The sequence below is a fragment of the Bubalus kerabau genome, chromosome 3 (genome assembly GCF_029407905.1).
Source record: "Bubalus kerabau isolate K-KA32 ecotype Philippines breed swamp buffalo chromosome 3, PCC_UOA_SB_1v2, whole genome shotgun sequence".
Classification (NCBI taxonomy): Eukaryota; Metazoa; Chordata; class Mammalia; order Artiodactyla; family Bovidae; genus Bubalus; species Bubalus kerabau.
In genome coordinates, this window is record NC_073626.1 from 83185102 (window position 1) to 83201423 (window position 16322).

Genomic DNA, 16322 nt, shown 5'->3' on the forward strand with positions numbered 1-16322 from the left:
CAAAGAAAACTATAAGCAAGGTGAAAAGACATGGGAGAAAATAATAGCAAACAAAGCAACAAAGAATTAACCTCAAAAATATACAAGCAACTCCTGTAGCTCAATTCCAGAAAAACAAATGACCCAATCAAAAAGTGGGCCAAAGAAATAAACAGACATTTCTCCAAAGAAGACATACAGATGGCTAACAAACACATGGAAAGATGCTCAACATCACTCATTATCAGAGAAATGCCACAAAACCACAATGAGGTACCATTTCATGCCAGTCAGAATGGCTGCTATCCAAAAGTCTACAGGCAATAAATACTGGAGAGGGGGTGGAGAAAAGGGAACCCTCTTACACTGTTGGTGGGAATGCAAACTAGTACAGCCACTATGGAGAACAGTGTGGAGATTCCTTAAAAAACTGGAAACAGAACTGTCATATGACTCAGCAATCCCACTGCTGGACATACATACTGTGGAAACCAGAATTGAAAGAGACACGTGTACCCCAATGTTCATCGCAGCACTGTTTATAATAGCCAGGACATGGAAGCAACCTAGATGTCCATCAGCAGATGAATGGATAAGAAAGCTGTGGTACATATACACAATGGAGTATTACTCAGCCATTAAAAAGAATACATTTGAATCAGTTCTAATGAGGTGGATGAAACTGGAGCCTATTATACAGAGTGAAGTAAGCCAGAAAGAAAAACACCAATACAGTATACTAATGCATATATATGGAATTTAGAAAGATGGTAACAATAACCCTGTATGAGAGACAGCAAGAGACACAGATGTATAGAATAGTCTTTTGGACTCTGTGGGAGAGGGCGAGGAGGGGATGATATGGGAGAATGGCATTGAAACATGTAAATTATCACATGTGAAACGAATCACCAGTCCAGGTTCAATGCATGATACAGGGTGCTCAGGGCTGGTGCACTGGGATGACCTAGAGGGATGGGATGGGGAGAGAGGTGGGAAGGAGGTTGAGGATGGGGAACACATGTACACCCATAGCGGATTCATGTCAATGTATGGCAAAACCAATACAATATTGTAAAGTAAAATAAATAAATAAAACTGGAAAAAAATATTGTTGATCTGGGTGTGTATTATGAGAGAGAGCTGCAGTCCTAGTCTATCTCTGGTACTTACAAGTCACATAACCTTGGCAAACTTAAAAAAATAAATAAATAAAATAAAAAGCAGAGTCATTACTTTGCCAACAAAGGTCCGTCTAGTCAAGGCTATGGTTTTTTCAGTGGTCATGTATGGATGTGAGAGTTGGACCATAAAGAAAGCTGAGCACTGAAAAATGATGCTTTTGAACTGTGGTGTTGAAGAAGACTCTGGGGAGCCCCTTGGACTACAAGGAGATCCAACCAGTCCATCCTAAAGGAGATAAGTCCTGAATGTTCATTGGAAGGACTGATGTTGAAGCTGAAACTCCAATACTTTGGCCATCTGATGCAAAGAGCTGACTTATTGGAAAAGCCCCTGATGCTGGGAAAGATTAAAGGCAGGAGGAGAAGGGGACGACAGAGGATGAGATGGTTGGATGGTATCACTGACTCAATGGACATGGGTTTGGGTGGACTGTGGGAGTTGGTGATGGACAGGGAGGCCTGGCATGCTGCGGTTCATGGGGTCGCAGAGTCGGACACAACTGGGTGACTGAACTGAACTGAACTGATGGCTGATTTATGTTGATGTATGGCAGAAGTCATCACAATATGGTAAAGTAATTATCCTCCAATTAAAAATAAAATTTAAATAAAAATAAAAAATAAAGAAGATAGTTAACCTACTTCAAGTAACACACAAAATAATAAAGAAAATAAATATACAAGAAATAATTGATATTAGAATAATATATCCCTATTAAGTAATATACTAAGTACTAAGGGAGTCTAAAGAATGTGCAAAAAATGAACTTGAAGGTATCATGGAGGGCTTTGGAGAAAGGAAGATATTTAAACAATGTTTTGAAAGAAAAACATGAATTTAGCAGATGGAAATGAAAATAAGTTTGTTCAAAGAGAGTGAACTGCAATGTGCTAAAATAAGAAAAATGGCAAATTGAAAGGATCATAAGAAGCCTATCATGCAGGAATGGGAAATGGCACAGTGAGGCGTCTGTATAGTTTTGTAAGAGGCATATAATAAAGAATTTTGTAAAAGACAAAACAAACAATCAAAAAAGGATGCATTCTGAGCATCCACCCAGTGATGAGATCCACTGGCTGCCATCAGAGACAGCCCAAGTACATCCTCGGTGGATGTTGTCACCGTATTTGAGATTATTTTTGCATTCAGCGTGTCAGGAGACTTGGCATTATTGTGCAGAATAACTGTTTTCTATTCATTTTATCATATTCTTTGTCTCAACAAGTTCATTTTGACAATGTTCTCTACCTCTAACTTTCAGCCTCCTATAGAATCAGATGGCATTACCGACTCAATGAATATAAGTTTGAGCAAGCTCTGGGAACTGGTGATGGACAAGGAAGCCTGGCGTGCTGCAATACATGGAGTTGCAAAGAGTTGGACGTAAATAAGTGACTGAACTGAACTGAACTGATAGAATCAATGAACTAATTATCCATTTGTGTTTAAATATTACATCCCTCTATCTCACAGAATGGGCATCAGTCAAGGCCACACTGCACTATTGTACTTCTTCTCAGATTCTTTCCTCAGTACCGGAAATATGTATTACTTAAACTTAGGGCAAAAAGCAGACTTCAAGATGGTACTTTGTAAAATCATTATAGAGGCAAGGATGGACTCCTGAGTTTAATCCCAGTCTTCCTGTTTCATTGCATATCTTTGTTTAGAGTCACTTAATGTTGCTTCATCCATTTGCCTCAAATAAATGCACTACTATTTTTCCTATAAATTATTTGAAGTTGCATCTTCACAGAAATTCTCATGTGAAATCTCTAGAGAAATAATTATTCAGTGAATTAATTTCATTCTTATGGTAGAGGAAATCATTATTGAGAGGAAAACAACTCAGAGCAAGAAGTCCTCTTATTTACTGAGCCAATTATTTATTATTTCTGCTTGCTGCTTAACATGCATTGCTTTTCATAGCCCTTACTATGTGTCATAAGGATAGTTATGTTTTGCCTCTATATGAAGGATAAGGAGATTGAGCCATAGAGACATAGAAAGGTTCGATATTTTGCCCAACATTACACAAGTAAGACATAGAAAAACTTATGTTGAACCTAAGTATGTTTGATTTCAATGCTTGATTATGCTATGGTGTCTTATAAAGCAAATGTTTCCAAAGCTCACTGGCTGTGAAAAAACCTTCAGATTTCCAAGTTTGATCCAAGTCATATACCCACTGGATAACATATTCATAGTATGATACTTGGAAATCTATACTTAAAAAAAAGTCTCCTGGTCAGTGTTAGGGTCCACTGTTTTGAAGGATATATAAGGTATTACGGTTATCCACAGCTCTGTAACTTATTTTACTATTAAGTACTGTCTGAATATTGTAAGAGTGATGGTTTTAGTTGTGGCACACAGACTTAGTTGCCCCATGACATGTGGGATCTACCCGGACGAGGGTCAAACCCATGCCCCCTGCATTGACCACTTTAGCCACTGAACCACCAGGTATGTCCTAAAGAATTACAGTTTTAAGGACATTTGAGCTCTAGTAGACAACATTAATCTACATGAAGAAAGCAGAGATAGATAATCTGATTTATGGTGGTTGCTAAGGAAATTATTCCATATATACTACAAAAAATTAGTAGCCAGACATTGTTTCAGAGAGGAGTAATTGTTTTACAGTCTCCTTTATACAACCTAAGTAAATAAAATATCTTGATTAACTACTAGTGACAGTTATTGTGCTATTATATAATTCATGATCTATAAATGTGTGTTTAAGAACATAAAACGTAAGTTTCCACTACTTGTTTCCAGCATAATTCACTTCACAACTAAAAGAACTTAGTAATTCAACTATAAATGATTTATGAAAATGGTCTCTTCTACCTCTACAATGTGTAAGGAAATCACAAGTAGAAGTGGCTGGTATATGTTCTAATGGGATCCTCATTTAGGATCCAATGTTCCTCAAGTTATGACAGTCTTCCTAGTATGTGCACATATGCATACTGTTTGAATAGGTTAGAGTTTAGCAGTTAGAGGGGAGTCCTGAGGTACATGAGAACACCTGCTCTTCCACTTTCAAGAATTCTTATCATCATAGTTTTCATCATGGGCTGCATAGAGTCCCAAAGAAAGTATACCATCCCCAAAAGAAAGTTTAGAAAGCCTTCTAACAGTTGACCCTTTCTTTGTCAAAGCTTCTTGATATGGAAGGTTTTCTTCCTAAGTTAATACTGAGTTAACCCAGATTAAATAATAGCGAGAAGCAGCCACCACTCCCAAAGACTAGAGGGCCTAATAGAAAAAGAGGTGAAGTTATAAGACGTCAAACTGCCACAACAACAGTACTTCGTAAATGCTACTGATATTCAGATTTTACACATAATGAAACTGAAGCACACAAATTACTTAATCAAGCTCACTTGTATCACATTGCAAGTAAAGAGTCAAGTCAAAATTTGAACCAAAGCATTATGATCCTGGGATGACAAGCACTAGCCAATAGGGATATCAATTTGAGTTTCCCAGACTCTAACTGTATTGTTAAATTTCATTTCTCTATTGTCCTTCCTTATTTCATCTAATAATCCAATAATTGCTTACACTATACATAAAAAAAACATAGAGCCACATTTTTCATCTGTGTACCATAAACACACACTTTTGACTACACATGGTTTTGCCTCATTGAATCAAAAGGAAAAAATCAAAATCTTCTGTTTGTTATTGATAGAAGTGTTTATCTAACAATTTCAACCATGGCAAGTATGCCATAATCAATGAAAAGCAATTAGAAAAGCACAATGCAAAGCAGCCCAGCTTTCAGAACATCAATGGGCCCCTTTCCCATGGAGCTATTTAATGTTGATTTTTCAAATTACATGGAACACAAAAATAGAATAAGAAGAGTTCAGTAATTTTTTAGAATGATAGGATGTATATTTATTTTCTAACAAATCTTTTCTAGAGACTGGGTATTCTTTATCATTAAAAACATGGCTCAGTGTCGACACAGAGACTTAGAGTAGATCAAAACATATCCTAAATAGTTCCTTCACATACATTATTTAGGGCTTCCTAGGTGGCGTTAATGCTAAAGAACCTTCATTCCAATGCAGGAGACAAAAGAGACACATGTTTGATCCCAGGGTCCAGAATATCCCCTGGAGGAAGGCACTCAAGTATTACTGCCTGGAGAATCCCATGGACAGAAAAGCCTAACAAACTGCAGTCCACAGGATTGCAAAGAGTTTGACATGAGTGAAGGGACTTAGCTCGCATGCTCTGTACATTATTAATGGATGAGACAAAGAGAGTTGACATATTTCCATCAAAGTTGACATATTTCCATCACTCAGCAAACCTGGCACAAGCAGCCTATCAGTAAATACTGCTAAACAACTAGAAAGGTAAAGCTGACAACTATTTTTGACTTTTTTCATACTCTCCTGAATATTTTTAAGAAAACAGCAACAATCAGAAAAGATCAAAATCTGTGATTGTCTTTTTGACATTTATGAGAGTAAGAATTCCTCTTCATTAAAAATAAAAATTAACCAGAAAACTCAAATGCTAAATAATAAGTAAAATAATAATAAACATAATTTTTACAAAATCACAGAATGGCATATAGGTTAAAAAAAAGGAAAACAAAATATTTTCTAGAATTATTTGTATTCTAAGTATTTATTTAAGTAAAAAGTTTAAAAATATATACATTTTTAGCATGGCAGAAACTACCAGGCCTGAACCTCAGTCAAAGATTCAAACTACATGAAAGTATTTTAGAAAACAAATTCAGCAAGGCAAGCCGAAAATAAGCTTCATCTTTTGCACATTAGTTAAGACCAGAGATTTCAACAAATTAAACGGCCTTTCTAAAACACGAAGAGATTCAGGAGCTGTTCTGACTGACAGGATACAGATGCTATAAGAAAGGAGATGTGGAAGCAATTTAGTCATGAAATTGAGGAAGAAACACACAATAGTTCATGTTTGAATCCAGAGAAAAATGAATCATAGAGAACGTGTATTCAATCTGTGCAACTTTCACTCTCCCACTTCTTTAATGGGAATCTCAGAAAATAGTATCAGTTGTTAGACTCAGTTCAGTCGCTCAGTCGTGTCCAACTCTTTGCGACCCCATGAATCGCAGCATGCCAGGTTTCCCTGTCCATCACCAACTCTGGGAATTTACCCAAACTCATGTCCATTGAGTTGGTGATGCCATCCAGCCATCTCACCCTCTGTCGTCCCCTTCTCCTCCTGCTCTCAATCTTTCCCAGCATCAGGGTCTTTTCAAATGAGTCAGCTCTTTGCACCAAAGTATTGGAGTTTCAGCTTCAACATCAGTCCTTCCACTGAACACTCAGGACTGATCTCTTTTAGGATGGACCAGTTGGCTCTCCTTGCAGTCCAAGGGACTCTCAAGAGTCTTTTTCAACACCACAGTTCAAAAGCATTGATTCTTCAGCTCTTTATAGTCCAACTCTACACATCCATACATGACCACTGGAAAAAACATAGCCTTGACTAGATGGACCTTTCTTGGCAAAGTAATGTCTCTGTTTTTAATATGCTATCTAGGTTGGCCATAACTTTCCTTCCAAGGAGTAAGCGTCTTTTAATTTCATGGCTGCAATCACCATTTGCAGTAATTTTGGAGCCCTCCAAAATAAAGGCTGCCACTGTTTCCCCATCTATTTTCCATGAAGTGATGGGACTGGATGCCATGATCTTAGTTTTCTGAATATTGAGCTTTAAGCCAACTTTTTCACTCTCCTCTTTCACTTTCATCAAGAGGCTCTTTCGTTCTTCTTGACTTTCTGCCATAAGGGTGGTATCATCTGCATGTCTGAAGTTATTGATTTTTCTCCCAGCAATCCTGATTTCATCTTGTGCTTCATCCAGGCCAGCATTTCCCATGATGTACTCTGCATATAAGTTAAATAAGCAGGGTGACAATATATAGCCTTGATGTACTCCTTTTCCTATTTGGAACCAGTCTGTTGTTCCATGTCCAGTTCTAACTGTTGCTTCCTGACCTGCATACAGATTTCTCAAGAGGTAGGTCAGGTGATCTGGTATTTTCATCTCTTTCAGAATTTTCCAGTTTGTTGTGATCCACATAGTCAAAGGCCTTGGCATAGTCACTAAATCAGAAATAGATGTTTTTCTGGAACTCTCTTGCTTTTTTGATGATCCAGTGGATGTTGGCAATTTGATCTCTGGTTCATCTGCCTTTTCCAAAACCAGATTGAACATCTGGAAGTTCATGGTTCACGTATTGCTGAAGTCTGGCTTGGAGAATTTTGAGCATTACTTTACTAGTGAGTGAGATGAGTGCAATTATGAAGTAGTTTGAGCATTCTTTGGCATTGGCTTTCTTTGAGGTTGGAATGAAAACTGACATTTTCCAGTCCTGTGGCCACTGCTGAGGTTTCCAAATTTGCTAACATATTGAGTGCAGCATTTTCCCAGCATTGTTTTTTAGGATTTTGAAATAGCTCAACTGGAATTCCATTTCTTCCAGTAGCTTTGTTCATAGTGATGCTTCCTAAGGCCCACTTGACTTCATATTCCAGGATGTCTGGCTCTAGGTGAGTGAGCACACCATCATGACTATCTGGGTTGTGAAGATCTATTTTGTATAGTTCTTCTGTGTAACTTGTCACCTCTTCTTAATATCTTCTGCTTCTGTTAGGTCCACACCATTCTATGCTTTATTGTGCCCATCTTTGCATGAAATTTCCCTTTGGTATCTCTAATTTTCTTGAAGAGATCTCTAGTCTTTCCCATTCTACTGTTTCCCTCTATTTCTTTGCATTGATTACTAAGGAAGGCTTTCTTATCTCTCCTTGCTATTCTTTGGAATTCTGCATTCAAATGGATATATCTTTCCCTCTCTCCTTTTTTTTTTTTTTTTTTTTTTTCCGCTTCTCTTCTTTTCACAGCTATTTGTAAGGCCTCTTCAGACATCCATTTTGCTTTTTTGCATTTCTTTTTCTTGGGGATGGTCTTGATTCCTGTCTTCTGAACAATGTCACTAACCTCCGTCCATAGTTCATCAGGCACTCTGTCTATCAGATCTAGTCCCTTAAATCTATTTCCCACTTCCACTGTATAATCGTAAGGGATTTGATTTAGGTCATAGCTGAAAGGTCTATTGGTTTTCCCTACTTTCTTCAATTTCAGTCTGAATTTGGCAATAAGGAGTTCATGATCTGAGCCACAGTCTGCTCCCGGTCTTATTTTTGCTGACTGTATAGAGCTTCTCCACCTTGGCTGCAAAAAATATAATCAATCTGATTTTGGTATTGACCATCTGGTGATATCCATGTGTAGAGTCTTCTTTTGTGTTGTTGGAAGAGGGTGTCTGCTATGACGAGTGTGTTCTCTTGGCAAAACTCTATAAGCCTTTGCCCTGCTTCATTCTGTACTCCAAACCCAAATTTGCCTGTTATTCTGGGTGTTTCTTGACTTCCTACTTTTGCATTCCAGTTCCCTATAATGAAAAGGATATCTTTTTTGGGGTATTAGTTCTAAAAGGTCTTGTAGGTCTTCAGAGAACCATTCAACTTCAGCTTCTTCAGCATTACTGGTCGGGGCATAGACTTGGATTACTGTGATATTGAATGGTTTGCCTTGGAAGCAAACAGAGATCATTCTGTTTTTTTGAGACTGTATCCAAGTACTGCAATTTGGACTCTTGCTGACTATGATGGCTACTCCATTTCTTCTAAGGGATTCTTGCCCACAGTAGTAGATATGATGGTCATCTAAATTAAATTCACCCATTCCAGTCCATTTTAGTTCGCTGATCCCTAAAATGTTGATGTTCACCCTTGCCATCTCTTTTGACCACTTCCAATTTGCCTTGAATCATGGACCTAACATTCCAGGTTCCTATGCAATATTGCTGTTTACAGCATCGGACCTTGCTTCCATCACTAGTCACATCACCATCACCATCACATCCACAACTGGGCATTGTTTTTGCTTTGGTCACATCCCTAACTGGGTGTTGTTTTTGTTTTTGCTTTAATCCATTCATTAAAATGACTGAATCAGAATGTGAACTGATCAAATTTCCAGGAAATGTGATTTTTTTTTTTAAAAGTAGGCTATTCAAAGTGGCTTTTAGTGTAGTTTCCTTTACTTTCTCCTCCAAAGAGAAAAAAATAAATTTAAATCATCTTCATTATAAAGTATTTTTATGGGAGAAACATCCACTCACATTATAGAAAAGCAGCCATGATATAAATCACTGGACACACTCACAGTCCAAAGTGAGTTATAAGAATGTGGGCACATAGAAGAAAAGGGTACATAGGAATAGTTAAGTCATCATTCAGGGGAGCTTTCTGCAGAAGAATCATGCTTCACCTAGGAAAGTTGTCACTTAGTCGTGTCTGGCTCTTTGTCACCCCATGTACTGTAGCCCACCAGGCTCCTCTGTCCATGAGATTTCCTAGGCAAGAATACTGGAGAGTGTTTCTATTTTCTTCTCCAGGGGATCTTCCTGAACCAGGGATCTAACCCAGGTCTCCCACGTTATGGGCATACTCTTTACCAACTGAGCCACTATGGAAGCCACTCACCTAGGAAAGAGCCTATCAGAATCTTTAGAGAGGATTATAAAAAGGGACTGTCTAGTTCATCTTAAAAAAACTTCCCTAAGTGAATCTGATATGCTCAACTTGGAAGGCAGTCACAGTTGGGATGGAAGAGTATTTTCTTGATTCTGACAGATATTCAAAGTCCACATTGCATCAAACTACAGAAAGGCTTGTAGAGAAGGGATCTGAAGTGTCAAATACCACGTTAGACTCTTTACATGATTAGCCTATTTAACCTTTTATATACTTCTCATCTTTGATCTTCCCTAGTGGCTCAGATGGTAAAGCATCTGCCTACAATACGGGAGACCTTGGTTCAATCCGTGGGTCAGGAAGATCTCCTGGACAAGGAAATGGCAACCCACTCCAGTATTCTTGCCTGGAAAATCCCATTGATGGAGGAACCTGGTTAGGCTACAGTCCATGGGGTCACAAAGAGTCGGACACGACTGAGCGACTTCACTCACTCACTCATACTTCTCACCAAAAAAGATGAGGAATATTAAGCAAACCTCATTTAGAGAAGTTACTCATTTGCTCTGCCTTAAATATCTGCCAAAGTAGTTTACGAATATTTCATTTCTGTTGTTGGTGTTGAAAATGAGAATTACATCTTCCTTGAAATATATTTTCACAAGTTGCTTACTAAACTTAAACCAGTAATTAGTGGAATACAACTGTACATTTCTCTAACATCACATCTGGAGACAAAGAAGTTATATATAATTCCTTAAAAGTGACAGCCTAAGCCCCCAAACTGTTTTAATAGCTATAATTTAAGAAACATCAATGGCACAAATTGTATAAAACTCATAAGTTACTCCTAGAAATAGTCTTTTGTGGTACTGCTGACAAAGCTTTGACACAGAGGAAACCTGTGTGTGGTTTCAAAACTTTTTTTCCCCCCAAAATTCTTTTATATACTTTTGTAAAGTTTCTAAGGGGTGGGGAGGGGGGAGCACAACACAAAACAGTTCTGAACCACTGCAACTCAGCCAGGGTTAATTAGAATGCTCTCCCTCGGTCCTCTGAGGCATCAGGTGGTGACAAATTGAAGGCATCCCAACCAGCATGCACCAGATATTAATATGCCCTTTGCACTGGGCTTAGTTTTAAATGAAGCAGCCACAATCAGGTGTTTGCTGCGAATCACCACCTATAAATGTTATTAACATTGCAACCTGCTGGACACATCCTGTCACTGTGTTTACAACCTAAAGGAAATAGAACATAAAATGAAAACATTTTCTTGTCAGGGTCGGGCTACAGTAATTAATTTTATTCTTCACCATTGAGGGTTCTTTTTTTTCCTGTTACTGTTTGTTTTTTTGGTTTTGCAGATTATTTTCCTTGGGAGTTTGTCACTAGCTGACTCTCCACAGGCTTTATTGATATGTAGAGAACAAGAGCATTTAAAACCAGAGCTATTTCAATAGTTATAAACAATTAAAGAGACACTGTAATGATGTGGTGCTACTATTGGAATCAAAATACTCAATAGCACAAACAAAAGGAAATGGAGTCCTTAGTGGCTTGACATTCTTATAGAGAATTACCCATTCTTTTGGAAAAATTCATCTAAACCAGGACTTCTGAAGGTGAACAAATAGTTCTATGAGAAGTGTTTCTAAGAGACTTCTATGTGGGAGGCAGGACAAATAGTTTTAAAATACAGAAAGATGCCATTTAAATTCTGGGATCAAGAACAACCTTAAACATTTATAAGAACATTTGTACCATTAATTATTTAATGGATAAATATGTATCAAATCTTCTTTAACTGCCTTTAAATTTAAAAAATAAAATGACTTTTGAGCCAACGTCTCACCTGAATAATAAAATGTTAAACTATTCAGGCAATTTTCCATCACTGCTTTAGATGTCATCCTTCAGATAAAGGGCAAAAACAGAATAATGGAAGAAAATCCCAGCAGGTAGAGAATTGGAGAGCATGGTTCAGACTGGTATCCAAGCGGCAGTGTGGGACACACATCAGATATCTAGGAAGAGAAGCGGAACCCAGTGGAAAGAACTTGGGAAATAAAATCTCCTGCAGAAATTAAGGTGCTGAGTGGGGAACACCAAAGGGCTGCAGACACAGAGAAGAGTGGGGATTCTTTGGCGGTATTTTTTACTGTTTATCTGTGGCTGAGATCCCTGTCCAAAATTTTATATATATATATATATATATATATATATACACAACATGTGTATGAATGGGTATATGCATCTACATATATCCACACCCATCTTTTTTCCTTTCTTTTTTTTTGGTAGTGAGAAGTGAGTCTGAAAATCACCTTGGAATCACTGAAAACAGTCCTTTCGAAAGGGTTTGTGTGGGTTCCTTGAAATAACTCAGGAAGGACAAATTATTTGCAAGGTATAATCATTTCCTTAGAAGTTACCCAAGACCTACAGATCCTTGAAGGAGGAAGGAGAACAGTGATTCTGGGCATGTGAAATGGCCTATTAGAGAAGTAGTCCTTGTTCCCAGAGAGGCTTTATAAGGGAACTGACACTGAGCTCTGCAGTTTTGGAACAGCAGGCCTGGTGCAGGCCTTGTCACCCTTAATACTGAGGGCCTGGGATCACCCTGCCCCACAGGAAAATGGGGCTTGTGTGCTTCTGGACTGGGATGGGTAGAGTTCTTATTACCATAGAGGACCAGCATTTTCTCGCAGATCTTACTCTGACATGATAAAATAAAACAGATAAAAAAATAAACCAGTGTATTGCAAATTGCAGTGTAAAAACTGTTTATTGAAACTTCTGTGTTAGTTCATACTCACACACAGACCCCTATACCAATGCACAGATCATTAAAAACTACTAAAAATGCTGCTCAGCTTTTTACACCAAGAAGTGTAATTGCTGGGTCATATGCGGTGTTTGTGTCTGAACACTGTTCTAAAATGATGAAGTAGACAAATGTTTTAAAGATGTAGGTTAACTTCTCAGAATTCCTTCATTTTCTGACACATTAATTCTGCAGCTAGTAACCAACTTGTAATGAATGTTAATTATGCATTCTTAATATTTTAATAATGCTAAGAGAAAATGGGCCACTATTATATGATAATTCCATAGGATATATAATCCTGGACAATCAAATCACACATATGCAATGTAAGCTTTAGAATGAAGATATTAAGATATAAAAAATATGTAATAAATTCTAAACTAAAAATAAAGAAGTCTTAACAGCATACATAGGAAGACATGTGAAGAGAGGTGAAGATCTGACTCACTCTCAAGTAAGTAATCAGGTCCCAGGACTCAAAGAAACCATTTGCTCATAATCCAGATATTATAACTTAGATGAGCTTGAGACAATGTTTGTTACTTTTTGATCTGAAAAGAGTATTCAAACACATGAAATACATTAGAATACTTCTGCTTTGAAGCTGTAAGACAATATCAAAATAAGTATTTCCCTAACACTAAATAAAGTTTAAAGACAAAATATAGAAATAGTATTCAACATATGTTGCCAAAGATTTTGAATAAATTAGAATGACTATATTAATATTTGGTTTCCTGGGTGTTCTTTGGAAGGAATGATGCTAAAGCTGAAACTCCAGTACTTTGGCCACTTCATGCGATGAGTTGACTCATTGGAAAAGACTCTGAGGCTGGGAGGGATTGGGGGCAGGAGGAGAAGGGGATGACAGAAGATGAGATGGCTGGATGGCATCACCGACTCGATGGACGTGAGCCTGAGTGAACTCCGGGAGTTGGTGATGGATAGGGAGGCCTGGCATGCTGCAATTAATGGGGTCGCAAATAGTGAGAAACAACTGAGTGACTTAACTGAACTGAATCATTGCTTAAAGATTAAGAAAAGTATGTTCGGTTTTATGAAATAAAGATGTTTTATAAATGCCTTATAAATTGAGCATTAAGCTATATACACACACAAATGCAGTATCTCAATGTATAGTCCCTTATATATTAAAGAGAAATTTAGCAAATACTATAAGTTTATATGCTTACATCTACTTTAATGTTTTTCAAATAAAAAAAATGAATATACACTTTAAGTTAAATAAAAAATTCAGAGTTGGGTTGAGCAAGAGTATTATCTCATCCCAAACCACCCACCAAATCCTACTTGCCGTGGATAATCCATGAGCAGTATAGGACATGCATTTTCATACCTCTTCCTTGCTCATCCAAACACACAAGTAAATACACACCCCCACAAAAGTTTGTTTCCAGAACTGACTCACAGTATATACTAAATATCTTGAATCTATAATTTGTCTCTTCATTTTTCACTTAAAATAGCTACTTACATATATCAGTAGATACATATCAAGCATTCATTTAAAACATTAGCTTCCCTAATCATACTCATGTGAGCACACAAATATGAACATTTTATTTAAACGGAATGATGCCAACGTGTGTTTTTTTTTTTTTTTTTTTTTTTTTTTTTTAGGTTAGAGGTATTTGTTCCTGTTTTGCTCTCTCTCTTTTTTTTCTTTTTTGGATCTTGTGCTCCTCTCTTCCCTTGACTCCTATACTCTTCTCCAGCTTGCATCTACCCTACGGTGACACAATTAATAGACTGATATAGATCACAAAATGGCATGATGCTTTGAAAGTGCTAGAGAGGTTAAATTGCAACGAAGTACAAGCTATTACAAAAATATACTATGAGTATTAGATTTTAATTACAATAATTCATTTAAAAATGTTCTTATAAATTAAAGCCATGAATTTTGCTAAAATAATCTGAACTATAAAATAAAATAGTAATTAAAATATATTCTCTACATGATTAAAAAATAACCATGTAAAAAAAGTACTTGAGTAAAATTGGTTTCTAAACTTGAGATGCAAACATTTAAATGCTATGAGAGAGATGCCAAATTGCATCTCGTTCTGGACGGAGAAAGATAGTTTACTTTCAATTCTTAGCTTAGCAGGCACAGAGAGAAAACACAAGCATTTGTGCCTCTGGCCACTCAAGTTTGGAAATCTGACTTCAGTTTGGAAGCTAAGTTTTTCCAACTACTTGCATATCACCTCATTTTAAAGCCACACAGAGCCTAAGAGATCATCTAGTTCAACTGTTTTTTTGTTTCTGTTTTTTTTTAAGACAGGGAAATTAGGGCCCAGAGAGGTTAAGAAAGCTTGTCTAAGGTTTCATGGTTAATAAAAGGCAATGCTGGGACTCAGACTAAAGTCTTTGCTTTCAGTCCAGAAATATTTGTTTTCTCTATATTTTCTTTGTAACCCTGAACTGAAATCTCAGTGACAATAAAAATCATTTAAGAATCTGCTCATAATTCTATAGTTCCTTAGGAATAAAGATTTCCTTCAGGCCTATGGTTGATAATGACAGAATCCTTTGGAGATGACATGAATACCCACCACCTGTACTGTTGCGAGAGCAGCTGATGGCTGCTGTGTAAACTCTTGGCAATTTAGATTCTAGAATGGCAATTTCCAGTGATAATGTGAGTCAATGACAGCACCCTACTATTCCTGAAAGTTTGTAAAAATCACTACATTAAAATTTTTTTAGCTTCAGATGTAAGTTCATCACACTCCTTTGAGTTCCTGAAATCAACACGTGGAAAGTCAGCCTATAGTCAGCACACAGAAACTCACATATGTGAACATACAAAAAAACACACAAAGATGCCAGGATTTTTACTCACTTATTTTTTATACTTCAACTCATTGCAGAATGGTCTATCACAAAAATAGTAGCATGGGTTTTATATTTCAGAAAATAAAAACTTAAGAGTTTCATCCAACTATATGGCTGTGTGTGGTTAGTCTCTCAGTTATGTCCAACTATTTCTGACACCATGAACTACAGCCTGCCAGGCTCCTTGGTCCATTGGGATTCTCCAGCAAGAATACTAGAGTGGGTTTCTATGTCATCCTCTAGGGGATCTTCCCAACCCAGGAATCGAAGCAGGGTCTCCAACTGCAGGCAGATTCTTTACCAGCTGAGCTACCAGGGAAGAGCCAAACTTCCATAACCATAACTAAACATTCAGTTCAGTTCAGTTGAGTCATTCAGTTCATGTCTGACTCTTTGCAACTCCATGGACTGCAGCACACCAGGCTTCCCTGTCCTTCACCAATTCCCAGGGCTTGCTCAAACTAATGTCCATCGAGTTGGTGATGCCATTTAACCATCTCATCCTCTGTTGTCCCCTTATCCTCTTGCCTTCTATTTTGGCAGGATTCAACCCTGGCATCAGGGTCTTTTCCAGTGGGTCAGTTCTCTGCATCAGGGGGCCAAAGTATTGAAGTTTCAGCTTCAGCATCAGCCCTTCCAATGAATATTCAGGACTGATTACCCTTAGTAATCAATTTAATTACTGGTTTGATCTCCTTGCAGACCAAGGGACTCTCAAGAGTCTGCTCTAACACCACAGTTCAAAAGCATCAAATTTTTGGCACACAGCTTTCTTTATGGTCCAACTCTCACATCCATACATGACTACTGGGAAAACCATAGCTTTGACTACACAGACCTTTGTTGGCAAAGCAATGTCTCTGCTTTTTAATATGCTGTCTAGGTTAGTCATTGCCTTTCTTCCA

At 37.5% G+C, this 16322-nt stretch overlaps 1 protein-coding gene across 4 annotated transcripts in view; it reads right to left on the reverse strand.

Annotated features, from left to right (window-relative positions):
* LOC129646351 (uncharacterized) overlaps positions 1 to 16322 on the reverse strand; it is a 572274-nt gene that overhangs the window by 466227 nt on the left and 89725 nt on the right. The window contains exon 2 of one of the 4 annotated variants that reach the window (XR_008711881.1): positions 12453 to 13517. The exons of 2 other annotated variants lie outside the window; for them this stretch is intronic. The gene's annotated coding sequence lies outside the window, so the exon portion shown is untranslated. Of the gene's footprint in view, positions 1 to 12452; positions 13518 to 16322 lie in introns of those variants that run through there. One more of the 4 variants, XR_008711880.1, reaches the window with a different exon arrangement.